This window comes from Cygnus olor, chromosome 3 (assembly GCF_009769625.2).
Source record: "Cygnus olor isolate bCygOlo1 chromosome 3, bCygOlo1.pri.v2, whole genome shotgun sequence".
Taxonomy (NCBI): Eukaryota; Metazoa; Chordata; class Aves; order Anseriformes; family Anatidae; genus Cygnus; species Cygnus olor.
The window spans coordinates 50,893,881-50,909,250 of NC_049171.1; positions in this window are offsets into that span (position 1 = coordinate 50,893,881).

Genomic DNA, 15,370 nt, shown 5'->3' on the forward strand with positions numbered 1-15,370 from the left:
AAGAGAAGAAATATTAAAATAAACTAGTTAATTTGAGAAATAAACCTGCACTGTGAATCATCCTTCTTTGATAATGGAACCTTGTTATATACAGCACTGTTCTTGATAATTTCAACCTTCTTTTTCAATTCTTTTTTTCTCTTTTCACCTGGATTCTGCGTTAGTGGACCTTAAGTTTTCAAAAGCAATTGTCAATGAATCTGAACTTAATCCTCCCCTGGTTTTGATTTAGGAGCCGGGTACTCATTCATTGAGGTTTTCCTCATTTATTTATAAATACAATGGTTAACCTGTGCTCTGTAAAACAAGTGACTTAGGAAAATTATCTAGACCAATACTTTTCAACAACTGGCATACCATTCTGCATCTTATTACTGTTATTAATAATAAAAAAGTGATGAAGTTGGTGGGTGGGGGTTGTTGTTTATACTTTTGTTGGTTTTTGTTTGTTTGTTTTTGTAGTGCTGTTCTTGTAACACAGCATTCTTTTGGCAACCTGTGGTAATAAAGTCCCAGTATTACTTCAAACAGAGAAAGTATCACCATGTTCATTAGCGGATTTTTTTTTCCTCTGGTATGATTTTTTTTTTAGGTTTATGTAAACTAATTTTTTGAAAGGTTGTGATATGGGCATGGGAAAATCAAAACTTTCAAAACAAGAATAGCAAGACCACCCACAATTGCCAGTTTTATGTGTCACTGCATTTTAATGGTTTCTAGACTAAATAGTACAGAAATAGTGACATCACAAAGCAGATATGAAGAGGTATCTTTTTATTTCCTCTTCAGTTTATTTTGTACTTTGTATCACTTTTCACTTCATAGATTTCTGTTGGTTTTGTTTGTTTGTTTGTTTGTTTTCTTGCAAGGCCAAGATTGATTCAAACATGTATTCTTCCCACAGTCAATAATAGCAATGCTTTTGCTAGTCTGTCCTACAGAGTATTTCATGGCTGGCAACATCATGTTACATGACACTACATGATTTGCTAATTCCATCTATCTTTGTGGGAAACATACAATCTCCAAAACAGTAATTTGCCGTTCTGCAAACAACTGGGCTTGATATTTCATATCTCCATTTGCTCAGATGACACACTCTTGTTTTAGATCAGCGGATACATACCTTTAATCTGTAATTAAGCATTGATTTCACATGACATCAGCCCCTTATAGGTCAAATCCTGCTTGCACTATTTACATGTGAAGTCTCTTTTAAGACTGCAACTAGTCTTGAGGAAAGTCGCAGCATTTGGCTCTAAACTTGTTCTTTTCAGTCTCCCACTTCAGTTGTTCACTCCCAAGTATGATCAGACCAGTATTAACCACTCATTACCTGCACATCTGCTCTAGATGTGGTTTTGTGGGGAAAAAATAAATAAAAATAAAAAAATCCTAGAGCGAAAATCAGAGTCATAAAATCCAGCATCAATTACAGCCTGAGTTAACTCTGCCTGAGTTAAAACAAGCCCCTGCCTTTGACAGGCTGCCATCAGATACCTTTCTGAAGAGAGAGTCTCTGCCGTTATTCCTGCAGACACAGTGAATATGTACTGATCCTCTTCTGCTGCAGCTTTTGTTTTCAGGCCTTCGTTTTCAACGGTTGCCATAGAATCTACCAATTATCATATGAAAAGCCTCACACAAAACCCCCAAAAGCCTGTTGCTAAAGCCATGAACAGTTTTCAATTTTTCATGTAAAAGAAAAAAACTCTGGAAGTGAAACTGCTTCTGAGGCAGAGGTTGTCTTTAACTCTCCTCCTGTCTTTCTCTGTAAAGATGAATTGATTCTTATTTCTCTCTTAACTACATAAACTCCTAACTGCATCCTCCTCCTGACAGCCAAAATGATCACAGGCTATTTATCCACCAAAGTAGTTTTAATTGTCGTATATCCGTATGTTGTTGTGTGTGTGTGTTGTTTTTTTTTTTTTTTGTCTAATTTGTTATGTAGACTGTTTTAGTATGTGTTTGACTTTAAGATTTCCATACATAAGAAGAATCTAGCTTCAAATAAATAAATAAATAAAATAAAATAAAATAAAATAAAAATTCTCATTCTTACAGAACTGCTTTTGTGTAAATAGAGGCAGTGATAATTAGTAAAGCTGAGACCCCCGGGAAAAAAAAAATAAAAAATCATACGGTCACTTTAACACTGAAGCCAAACCCCATTTATGCAGATGCTGTCTTATGCAGGAGAAATCACACTTCACTTAGTGGAGCTACAAGAGTAACTCGTGAAGTTTCCCTGTATAATTCAGTGTTAAAGGACGTAAAGAAAATAAGTTTTTGATTCTCAGGGCTTTGCTTTTGAAGACCAGCCATGATGTGAACAATATTTAAGGAACATAATACAGTTACCCCACTGCATCATGTAAATGAGAGAATTTAAAATCCGGTGAAGTATACTAACTTCAGGAAGGTCAATATTTTTCATAAGAAACAAGTAATGGTTCCCCATGGCCCTACCAGTTGTTTTGAGCATATACAATAGTGTCATGTGTAAACAGAATGGATGTGACATGCTCTCTTCCTCAGAGATAGTGTAATAAAATTTTTGCACTCTCTTTCCTTCTTTCTTCACACAAAAATGTGATGAAACATAAGGAAAAAATTATTAAGAGAAGTCTCTCTTTTTTGACAGAGTGACTCTGGTAAACAGCTATTTGATAAAATGTATACTTTTCATATTCAATATATATTCATCCTCCCTGGAAAAAACTTCAGAGAGGCATTCACAATACATAATCTTCTTTCCTAAAATTTAATAAAGCCCCACTTTAAAATAAATAAATAAACAAATAAATAAAAGGCTTTTATTTTCTGGCTAAAAATAGAGAGAAAAACTACATTATGTTCCAGTTAAGTATATATGATAATTTTGTAGTTTGTGGTGATCATTGGCTGGTAGGATAGGTACGGGTTTTTTCCTTCTCCACTGACAATATCTTGCCTGCTTGCTACTTTCAGAGCATGACAGAAAGGAAAAAAAAAAAAAAAAAACTTGGCATGTTGAGTGCTTGCAGAGCCAGCACTCAAAGTCAGAGACTCCTTGCAACCTCCAAGTATCCAAGTACCTTCGATTGTGCTTACAGTAGTATACAGCTGGAGACATGAAGACAAGATGTGTTTGACAAGAAAATTAAAACAACCCTGCGAAAGCCAGGAGCCACAAACAGAGAAATTATCTGAAAAGTCAACATTTTACACTGAGGCTGATTATCTCAAAGACTGTTCCTGCATTTGACTCTTTTTCTTGTCTTTAAAATCCTTATTCAAATAAACAGAAATTATTTCTACATCTAGGCTTGAACTGCATAAAGGTCTGTATAAAATACAAAACAATTTAAATAAATGATCCTCTCAGAGAGACAATGATATTTTTAAATATCACATTTTGCTTATAATTTGCATTTCCTTAGCATCAATAGTTCTAATGTCATATGGCCTTTAATAGGATGCTTTAGGCTGCTTTTACAGGCTGTCCTAGAAAGTTGCCTCATCAGTGGAAGATGTTTTGTGGTCAAATTGTCTAGCTGTCTGATGAAAGATCTAAGAATGGAGGTGACCAGATTATGCAGTACAAGGCAGGATGAACGGGAGAACAACAGGTTCTTTGCTAAAACATTGTAGGGGTAAGATGATACATTCTTCATTTCACAGAAGAGGGGACAGTCAGCTTAGAGGCAGTGGAGATGTGGGACTCAATGAATTTTGGAAGCTTATGGACTCAATAAGAGGAAGAAAGCTCTTTCTCCAACTGCAGGTGCACAGTTGCAGAGGAGGCATATGCCCCGATGGCAGGTGAAAAGGGACAAGTTCTGCAGGTAGAGCTGTTGGTGCTGGCTAATGTATGTATTAAAATCAGTGTGCCATGAAGAGCCACAAGTGAATAGCAATAGTCAGAGACACCTTTCTGCAGGGGATACCGGCATTCATTTGCCAAGCAGACTTGCTGTCTTGGAAAGTTCATTACTTGTAGAAAGCAAAGTGTGAGATGTGGTAGAGAGACTGTTGAGGCTCTCAAGTATGCCAAGAGTGGGCATGTGGCTCCAAGGATGAAAATAAATGGCCCTTACCTCAGCAGAGCCATTACCTCAATGGGATCACAGAGACATGGTGGAATAGCTCACGTGATTGTAGTGGTCCCATGACTACACATGTTCTCAGGAAGGAGAAACAGGTGAAATAAGGAAGGGTTCATTCTACACAAAGGAGCAGCTTCCCTGTATGGAGATTCACTGTGGATTAGCTGAGGGACAGAATGAGAGCTTATAAGTTATGATCAGAGGTGAGGGATGTGATGGTAGGCATCCACTCAGTCAAAAGAAAGGAAGTGGGAAAAGATTTCCTTAAACTACTGGATGAAGCTTTATGATTATGAAGCAGACTTGAAGTTATCCCTGCTTTGAACAGGTGCTAGTCCAGATGACCTTCTGAGATCCATTCAAACCTAAATTATTTTATGATTTCTTTTAATGAAATGGAAAAATAAAATAATACCTTTATACTGCTTTTTGTGCTGAGATGAATTTCAGAAGGTGACTCACTGGTAACCAAACATAACTAAACTTCAGTCATCTCTAGAGACCAGACCTCTAACCTCAGAATAATTACCATGAAGAACATACTAGAGCACTGTAAATGAGACCAGATTATGCAGAGCATGGCACGTCTTCAGCTCTGGAAGGTATGCCTAGTCACTTCAAGCTACAAATTAAGCATTGATAATCCAAGAACATGTAGCCAACAATACTGTTATTTGGAGCTTGTCTTACATGTTCTGTATGCATGACAGCTTCATTACACCTACAGTGGGATGGAGCTTTCTTACTTGAGCTTTAGGAATAATTTAAAAAACTGAACTTCTTGGACTCTTGTTCACACAAAACAGATTTTCTAATGCTCAGTAAAACAGGATGCATCTAAAAAAGCATGCCAGTGTTTTTCAAAAAGACTCTGCTTGTGCATCATTACTTACAATGAATGTCTTGGTTTCCACTGAGCAGTCTCAGAACATCTAAACTAGATTTGCTTATGGATGAAACTAAGACAAAAGGTGTTCTTCAGGAATTCCTCTTGCTTTCTATACCATAATTTAAATTGATCCATAGGACCAGAAAATAGCTAATTCAAAGTAATCCCCACTGCAAAAATGTATGGTGCAGACACTGGTACTTGGCATTCTGTCCATTCTGTTCATTCTACACATCTGTTCCAACAAGAATGTATGCTTGCTAATGTCGTCATAAGCCTTAATGAAGACTGAATATCTACTTATTAATGAAAAACTTCATTACTTTCAAGCACCACAGCTTTATATACTTGAGTTTAGATAGTCTGAAGGTGGACTGATGGGGAAAAATGCCCATGGCAGTTAAGTAATATTATCTTAAAGCATTGGCATCTTCTACCACAGGCAGATGAAAACAATTTGCATAGCTTTGTTTATGTATTTCTGCCACTTTTTAATACCTTGCTTTTCCTCTAAGTATTTCTCCTGCTAGAAAGTATTGGACAGGGCTGTAGCTATCAGACTGAATTTTTCTTGACTGTTTAGTTAACACAGCTCCATCTGATTTACAGGGGTCTAAAGCCTCCAATATTAGTCTTATTTGACCAGACTACTTTTTATGCTAGATGTACAGAACTATTGAATGTGAAAAATTTCTACAGCTTTGTTGTTTCTGTATAAAATTTAACATACAATGTTAAATGCACATGCACAAGCTCTGGAAAGCTTTAAATAGCATCATATCCTTCACCTATAAAATCAGAAGCATTTGTCTGCCCAGAGATAACTTCCTGTAACACAAAAGGTAAAGTGTAAAGCGGATTATGTTGGTAGCTTACAATTCTATGAATAATATGGTACAACTCTGGGAGAATGGGAATCTTCTCTCTAATGGGATGTCATGTCTCATTTTTCACAGGTATTCAGTACAGCAGTACAGACAGATAGTACTGTTGTGTCTGGAAAAGTATGCATCCCATAAGGGATTAATTAATGAGAAGAGATGCATGAATGGTTAAATTCATTTGCATTTCCTCCATCAACTCCACCTTGACCCCAGAAAAAAAATAAAAAAAAATCTTTGCTTCTTTTTCTTTCCACTCCACAAAGGTTGGTTTGGTGCTTCCATTCTTCTTTCCTCTTCAGCTGTCTCCTACACACCCCATCCTTGCCTTTAAAAAGCCAGTCCATCTTTCTCTTATCCAGTGGGATGCATCAGGCCAGGTGCTGATGCTGCACCTATGACACAAAGAACAGAGAGACTTTAAAACAAGAATGTTTTATTGAAATTTAATCCAAACATTTCTGGAGTGTCTCCACAGACTCTTCTAAGCAAAAGCAGAATCACTCTTATTATCATCAGTACTACAGAGATGAGGAAGAGCAGAGAAACTGCAAGCAGGGACAGTGGGGAAAATCACCATCTCTCACACCCTCTCAGGAGCAGCAGCAAAAGAAAATACAGTGCTTCAAGGCTCTGTCCCATCTTCACTCCTTTTTCCACTGCTTTCTCTCCTGCTGGAAGCATCAGCCAGGTCCCAAGCACTAATTCCTGGTGCACTAAAATGAATAATCTTATAGCACCTGTCCAGAAGCACTGGTTTTGCAAATGACCTTGATTTTTTTTATTTATTTATTTATTTATTTTGATTTCTCCTGGGCCTTTGGAGGATGAATATTAGACAAGGAAACTATTCTCACTGTGTGTTTTTAAATGTACCTGTCTGATTATAGTCATACCTACTGTGGAAGGACTTTTGGGAAATGTGAGAAGATTCAGATGAAGCTGGAGACAGTGGACATGAACAAAAATAAGCAGGGAATCTTTAATTAATTAAACTGAAACATAAACATACTTATTTTAAATTATTATTCATATATATATGTTTCTCTTCATCCCGTGTGACAACACAATTTGATATGGGAATAAAGTCCTGCTAGCGCTCTATCTCTTTCCAATACAGATGTGTATCATATGGCCTCAGAGGCAGAAGACATTCCTAGGCAGAGCCAACAGCTGCATAAAAGATTCAGCCAAAGCAGAAGCAGCTGCACATCTTCATAGGCACTGGACACTAGTGGTGTTTTCCAACCCTGGCTTCATTTTTCCCAGCTGAGGATCCTCCTCCTCATGCTCTTGAGGCCTGTGTTTCCATCCCCTCCCACCTTTCTCTTTCTAGTCCTCTTGCGCCAGCTTCATTATTTCTGCTTGCCATATTCTCCATTACTTGTTGCCATCTTTTTCCACAGTTCTGTAATCTTTTCTTCATTTTTCTAATTAACTAAACCATCTGCACTTTGTATCTGGTTAATGTTTACCAAATTGTAATTATGTGTTTAGAAAAAGCCAAAAGAACTATCTATTCTTCACCAACATATGACAAAGAAATGGAAAACTTCATTTTTATGTTCTTGGCATTACCTAGAGCCTCTAGGTACTTTGGCAGTGTGCTTGGGATAATAAGTAAAGAAACGCAAAATAGTAGGTTAAACCCATTTACTTCTAGAGATGAACAGGAATGGGGAAGCTTAGTTAAAAGACCATCAAATCAAAGGTGGTGTGTCCTAGGGAATTTAGATTGCAGCCATTGTCTATAGTGTTTGAGAAGATTAAAATTAGCATCCAAAAATTAGCATCTACAGCTTATAATTTAACCCTTCAATAGATAGTCAGAAAAAGAGGCTCAGTTCAGTTTTCAGAGAAAATAAAAAAAGGTATTGTCTTTGATTTTCATTCTTTTTGTAATCTTTCTGCTGTACCTCTGCAAACGATACCAACTTCAATTTCCTACAGCTGTGGTTTCATATTCTTTAGCTTCAGAGTATCAATATGTCATGGCAGGATTCCCAGTCATAGACTGACTCTAATAGCTTTCAGGGTGGACACTGCTACAGTCCATGGTAAGAGAAAATTATTTGTGAGAAACAATTCCTACACCTACATGTACACAATCTGTAACTCTTAGTATCTGAAGTCTTTTCAATTAAATGATCTAAAATATCCTTCAAGAGTATGTTACATTGTCATATAGAGCATGAACTCTGTTACTTGAGAAATTATAGAAAAGATAACAGTTATGTCTGTAAAGACCTAATTTTTATGTAGTTTTCAAGGTCCTGCACAGTGACGAAGCCTTTGGTGCCATCGACCAATGAAATAACGCTTGGGTTATATACTCTTTCTTTCTTCAAAACACACATTTGTTGGACTACACCTTTGGTGGTTCTTCATCTTGGAAAAAATCTAATAGTGACTATGATTAAGAACATCATGGCCCCAGGCAGCAATAAAGAAATGATCAGTTCACTACAGTGACTCCATCCACAAGACTGGTTAATGAATCCCACACAGTCCATGAAATAACTGAACAACATATGGCAGTGGAAATGTGAAAAATAATCTCTCTTTACACGTCATGGCTTTTGAAATACTTTAGGAAGCCCAGATAAAATTACACTCTGGCCCAATCTTTATAAAACAGAATTAATCAGTATAAATGGAGGGCTTTTTGGTCTCTGAAATCTTTGAGAAAGGATCAATCTGTCTTTGCAATTTTCATGCCTTATGCATTATAGCTTACCTTCTTGTTGACTCTGTTTACCATGTAGGTTAGGTTGGCCCAGAGCAGAAAGGAAAACTTAGTATTACAATACCATGAATGTAGTGGTGACTGTCAGCTATGAATCTCTTTTCCATTTCTGCTGAAACCCTGTCACAATCTGACTTCACACGTGCTTAGTTAAGGTTAGGTTTGCATGGGGCTTTCCCCTTGCAGGTTTGTTCTACTAATGAAGAGACAGATTTGCTTTCCTCAAAACTGAGTACTATATTCTCCTGGCAGGACTATGCACAGCAAGGTCTGACAAAGGGGCCCCCTCAGCCCCCCCAGCCCTCCTCTTTCTACCATGTGAGGGCATCTTCCAGGCCACTCCCAACGCAGCCGCCTTTGGCCACGCATGGGCCACTCCATCACAGAGGCTTGCTGAGGTCACAGTGGCCACCACTGCCCCGCCTTTGGTTTGGACCCTATAAAACAGGCCCCCCTGCACCTGGCCCACCATTCTCTGAGCTTCTAGGCACTCTGACAGCCAGCTTATGCGGCAGGAAGAAGTCCAGAAGCAGTAAGGCAAGCAGCAGGCCTCCTCGGTGTGAGAGGACAGCAATGCAGTCCAAGGAAGCACCGAGAAGGAATGCACCTAACTAGAAGAAGTGTCATGGGCAGAGGGGTAGTGCCTGCGGCACAACTGACACCAGTGCTTGAGGTACCTCTGGCGCACAGCTGATGCAGTTGCCAAGCCTCTCTCCATCATAGTTGAAAAGTCCTGGCATTCGGGCGATGTCCCTGGTGAGTGGAAAAATGGAAACATCATGCCCCTACTCTTCAACAATTAAAACAAAGAATTGAACAAAGAGCACTACTCTTCAACAATTAAAACAATTAGGAGACATTTCTTCTCAGAAAGAGTGGTCAGGCATTGGAACAGGTTGTCCAGGGAAGTGGTTGAGTCATCATCCCTGGGGGTGTTCAAGGAAAGGTTGGACATGGTGCTTAAGGACATGGTTTAGTGGGTGACATTAGTAGTAGGGTGATCATTGGATCAGATGATCGTGAAGGTCTTTTCCAACCTTAATTTTTCTATTATTCTATGATTCTATGATAGGACTGCTGCCCACCAAAAGCAGTCTGCTAGCCCTGGCAAATGTCAGACTTACCTGAGCCAAAAGCCAGATCTACATCCTCTAGATAAGGACTAGCAGAAACTTTCAGTCCAAGTGAATAGAAATTATGGCAAATACCCAGATGTTGAGTTGAAGAAGTAGTAGTTGTCTGAGTTGAGGAAGTAGTAGTTGCCATGGTTTCTTTCAAAATAAATTTTAACTTTCTTTAGGGGGGAATTGTCAAAAAATGTATGATCTGAGGTGCTTGGGTCATTTTTGAGGGTTAAATGATAGCAATGATTTCCTCACGAGGGGCAGTGGAGGGGCAGGCACCAATCTATTCTCTTTAGTGACCAGTGATAGGACCCGAGGAAATGGTGTCAAGCTGCAACAGGGGGGGTTCAGGCTGGATATCAGGAAAACACTCTTCACCAAGAGGGTTGTCACGCACTGGAACAGGCTCCCCAGAAACACAGTCACTGCACCAAGCCTGTCAGAGTTGAAGAAGCATTTGGACTGTGCACTTAGTCATATGGTCTGAATTTTTGGGTAGACCTGTGTGGAGCCAGGAGCTGGACTTGATGATCTTTGTGGGGCCCTTCCAACTAGGGATATTCTATGATTCTATGATTCTATGACTCTATGATTTATTTATTTATTTTTAATCTTTCATGAAGTATGCAACTTCATGAATTTAATAGACCACGGTCGCTTTCATCTTTGCCTCTCTCCGCTCTCCAGAGTGGATTGCTCATGTATGATCTGCTTGCAATTACATTTTGAAACATCTTAGAAAAAGCATTTACACAGGATTCAAGGTCTCATTGCATTCTGAAGATATAGGACAACACTTTACCCTGAGGTAAGCCCAGATATGACTTTGCAACACATTGGCAAGGAGAGCTGCATTCACAGGACTGATGGATGGATTCCCATTCAGTTTGTATTAAAGGCAGGCACACAAGAAGTGTTCATGGTGTATCTATGACCTTGCAGATGCACACTGTTCCTTAATTTGTGCTGATTTGTTCTTCTGTCCATATACTTAGTGGTTGTTTTCACAAGAGGTGTCAGACGGCTTGCTCTGACCACCAGCTTCAGACACAGTTCAAGCTGTTGGTCATCGGCTGAATAAGAAACCTCCTTGTAGGAGAGCTGAAATGTTTGAAAGGGCACTCAACTCAAACAGCTCAAACATCTATGTTCCTGCAGATAAGGACAGTCCTTTTGAAAGAGGAATGTAGAGAGATGCACTTTTCAATTATATCAGAACCATTTAGGCACTATTTTTTGATACCACTTCTGTACCTTGTTTTACTAGCCAGCTGGAAGAGATATGCAGCTTAAGCCTTATACAATACCAGCACTGATTAGCAAAATAAGAACCTGCTTACTGGTTCTAGAAGCTAAAAATAAATGAACCAACACAACCAGGAGCTGTCTAAATCAAAAATGAGCCTAAAACAAACCACTCACCCAGAGCAGCACTGCCACCAGCAAATTCAAAAGTGTGGTGACTTGTAAATATCTGGGACTCTCTCTGTGAGTTGCAAAACATTCCCAAAATATTTTGCAAAATAAAAGGCACCTTTGATCCCTGCCAGTCTTGAAGCCTGACTGTGCCTCTCCCAGCACCCATGAGTGCAGGAACAGTCACAGTTGGGCTTGGGAGGTGCTGAGAAAATTTCCATTGGCTGACTAGCAAAAGTACTCAGGTGTTTTAAGAATATCTCAGAAATATATGAAACATGGAAAGAAGAGCTAATTTCTTTTGTAAAATGTCTTTGTGACTTTCCTGTAACTTTCTTTGGTTTTGCATATGATTATGTGTACATCTCCAAGTTTAACAAACATGAAGGGTTCCTTCAACAACATTAAGCAAACAAACAAAAAATACAAAGTCTTGAAAAATTATCAACATTTTATTTTCTAATATTTCACTATGATAATCCTTAGTGTTTTGGATTATCTTTTACTTTTCTTCCCACTCAGAATGTCTACAAAGACTAAATTAATGTACAAAAAGAACTGCTTTCTGCTGTTTCTAACATACACACACATGTAAACATACAAATATAGAGACAACAGCTAGCAAACTACAGTGAGAACAGTTTGATTCCTCAACATGTAATTGTATTTATGCGTGCATTATCAGAAAATCAAAAACAAGAGGACATAATGAAATATACTCATGAATGGTTAATGGTCAGGTTATTGAGGACAGTGGATGGGGACAGATGAGATGAAATCAGCAATGAGACATTTGGGGCAAGGGAAGCATCTAGCTAATTTTACCAGGAAAGGAATAATAAGTCAAAAACACACATCATGATGAACAAAAGAAGTGTGTAAGTAGTACCTTGCCTAAATCTTTTCCTGGCTTCCAGTGCTGTTGGAAACTGTCAGTTCATCTTCGTCATGTCTGCTAAGCACATTCAGGGCATAGGGTGGGGGGTGGGGGGAGAAGAAAAAAAGAGCAGAGAGTGAACTTAATCTTGGAATCCTTAAAAAGTTGCCTGCATGCTTTTTCTAGCCTCTAGTACAGCAAACCAGGTTGCTATGGTAAAATGGGTCAGAGCAGTAAGCAAGTTAGCTTGTGCAACAAAATCAGACTCCTGGTGCAGCTCTGGGAGGCACAGGCCAAAGCAGACAGTAATCTACAGATTAATCTAGGTCACTGGGGTGCTTTGTAGCTGCAGCTGTCCGTGTGGGACTGTGATCTCCGGCAGGGTTCACAAAACCATCGTGATGGCTGGGCTCCCGCTCAACAGTTACCAGTGTACTGTGGGAGCTGCTGCTTTGTCTTCTTCAAAAACAAATTATAAATTTAGATTTTTTAATTATGGATGAATATGCAGGCAGCATGTGTCTGTGTGTGTATTATGTATGCACATTTATTTTAAAATAAAACATACTCAGCAGGCACATGGCCCATATTTTGGGAACCCATTACACAAATTAACATTCACACTCCAAATGATTATTATCACATATTTATGGGAACCATGCATCCCACTCCATGAAGGCTATAAGGATCTGCAAGCCAACATAAGAAATCTTTTCCCCGGCATACCTAATGAACATCCCCCCACCCCCTGACAAGCGCCCTCCCAAAAAGCCTGGGAAAAGAAAAAAAGGCTTTGGAGAATGTCAGGGAGGTCGTCCCACAGTTCAGTCTCTCACATCCCTCCCCCCCCAAACATATGCTGATACACCCATCCATGCAGTAATCTATTATTATCATTTACTATTCTGTGACTGTTTAAAAAAAAAAAAAAAAAAAAGCAATCAGTTAATAAAAAGCCAGGGAACGGGGCCAAATCAGGAGCAGAAGTAAAGCAACATACCCTGCTGATGCTGATAGCACTACACGAGGTTATGCAGGCTCAAGTACAGACACAGCCTTCCCCCTCAGGGGGATGCACAATGACCCATAACAGTAGAGACACGATGAGGTGGGTAGCTCTTTTGAGTACAAGGGCTACCATGTCACATGGTTTTCCTGTCTTTTTCCTTTTTATGTTGAGAAATTCTGTCTAGGCAGAATTTGCTGTACTTGTCTGGGATTGCTGGCTATGCAGCAGAGATTCAGGATACAGCCCCTGCACACAGATGCATCAGCCTTCAGTGCATACAGGGCAAGCCAGGAGTTCCCAGGGAACACCAGATTTACTGCGCATGCAGCAATCGACTCCACAACAAACACACAGGGGGCTGCAGCTCCCCAGAAGCCTCAGCCTCATGGCACACATACTAAATAGTTCTTATCTTGTACAAGTTGTAGGTATGACACACCAAATGCCAAACATGTCATTGTCATACCTTATTTCTTTCTGTCTTTTGTAAAAATCTGGCATAGGCAATAGATAGAAAGCATTAATGAAATGATGAAATATTCAGCTTTTGGATGTGGCTTTGGGACATTACAGGATGGATGTGATTTCTCCCCGTGATAACCACAGGATAGTAGACATTTCCACTTGAGACAACTACACTGGACCAAGCACATCTGGTAATCTTGTTTTTAATATCTTTGTTTCACATCTCAAGTCATGTCAAGACTTTTTACCCATTTCCAACAAGCGTGAGGACAAAGGAAGGTGGAGGGACAACAGTAGCTCAGAACCTCAGAAGCAGTGACCCTCTGCATAAATCAGGTATGACAAGGAAATTCCTGCCCTCCAAACCCCTTTTTAACATGTTGATGAGCTTGGAAACGTGATAGGAATAGCTAAAAAAAAAACTAGGACAAGACTAATCAATGACAAGGTCAGAATCCAAAGACAGAATAGGCTTTGCAGCTTATTCAATGAACTAAACAATTAAAATCAATTATGCTTTTCTAGAAAACATTTAACAATCCATATTTTAATGGAGGAGGCATTTCAATTATCATACAAGGATAAAATCTTATGCAGCTGATGGACAACATCTTGAACTGTGTCTGACAAGAAGCTGGTGGCCAGAACAAACTGTCTGACACCCCTTGTGAGAACACCACTAAGGACATGGGCAGAACAAACCAGCACAAACTAAGGAACAGCATGCAATGATGAGGTCTTAGATAAGCCATAATCACTGCATGTGTGCATGCCTTTACAGATACTGATCAGAAAAGATGAAATAGGCAAGGACCACATTTCCAATGTCAGTTTCCAACTGAAGTGAAATTTCTCATTTGCTCATAAAGAACTGCTAGGATTATGCAAGCACACTGGGCAACTGCCCATACTATTGAACAGCAGCACAGAGAAATTACTTGCAAATGCAGGAGGTAGGTAATGTGCATTACACACAACCAATGCAATACATTCATACATTTCTTTGAGAGGGATGTAACAAAAAGAAAAAGGGAAAGAGAAAAAGATGTGAGGACAGGTTCAAGAATGGCTTCTACTCTTGATAATAACTCAGAACTTCACTTCTCCTAGTGATTAAAAATATTTTATACATTATAAAGGCTTTTACTTATTCTATCACACATGCTTCATCTTTTTTCTTATTTCCACAGCAACTTGTCTTAAATCCTTCAGCATTCTTTTCCATGATTATTCAATGATACTTGAATAGTTCTGATAACACATCTGATATAACCAAATGATGGAAATATTTGTCTACCAGGCATTGTCTCTGTAAAGCAAACAAATGCCACTATGTTTAAAGGAGGAGAGTCAAATTCATCACTGGTGAAGCATTCTGCATATGAGGTTTATGCCTAACAATCACCAGAACAGACTCATTAAAAGATATCCCCAGAGATATAAAGATCTGCTATTGTGTTGATAAAATTCTTTTCATGCCACTGATACCCCAATAGCCAAGTCTAGAAAATGACAGGCATGGAGATCAGGCAGGCTCGGAGGTTTACCTGGATGGAAAGGGAGCTAGAGGGTTGTGATTTTCATTTGATACGAACATTACATACCATAGAATTTGCAATTTGATTTTGATCAAATATGTTCTGAAGGCATTTTGTCTATAATAGCATGCCTACAAAAATCTGTGCATAAAACAGAGGAAAATAAAACAACAAAAAAAGTAACTGAGAAGGAAAAAAAAATCATTTCCTAACTCTGACATGAATACAATTTTATACTTGCAAATAGCTTTAGCCTTCCTGTTTCCAAAAAAGGCAGTAAATCACAAACTCAGGGGACTCCATAGCCATTTACCAAGTGGAGGGATTCCAGGGC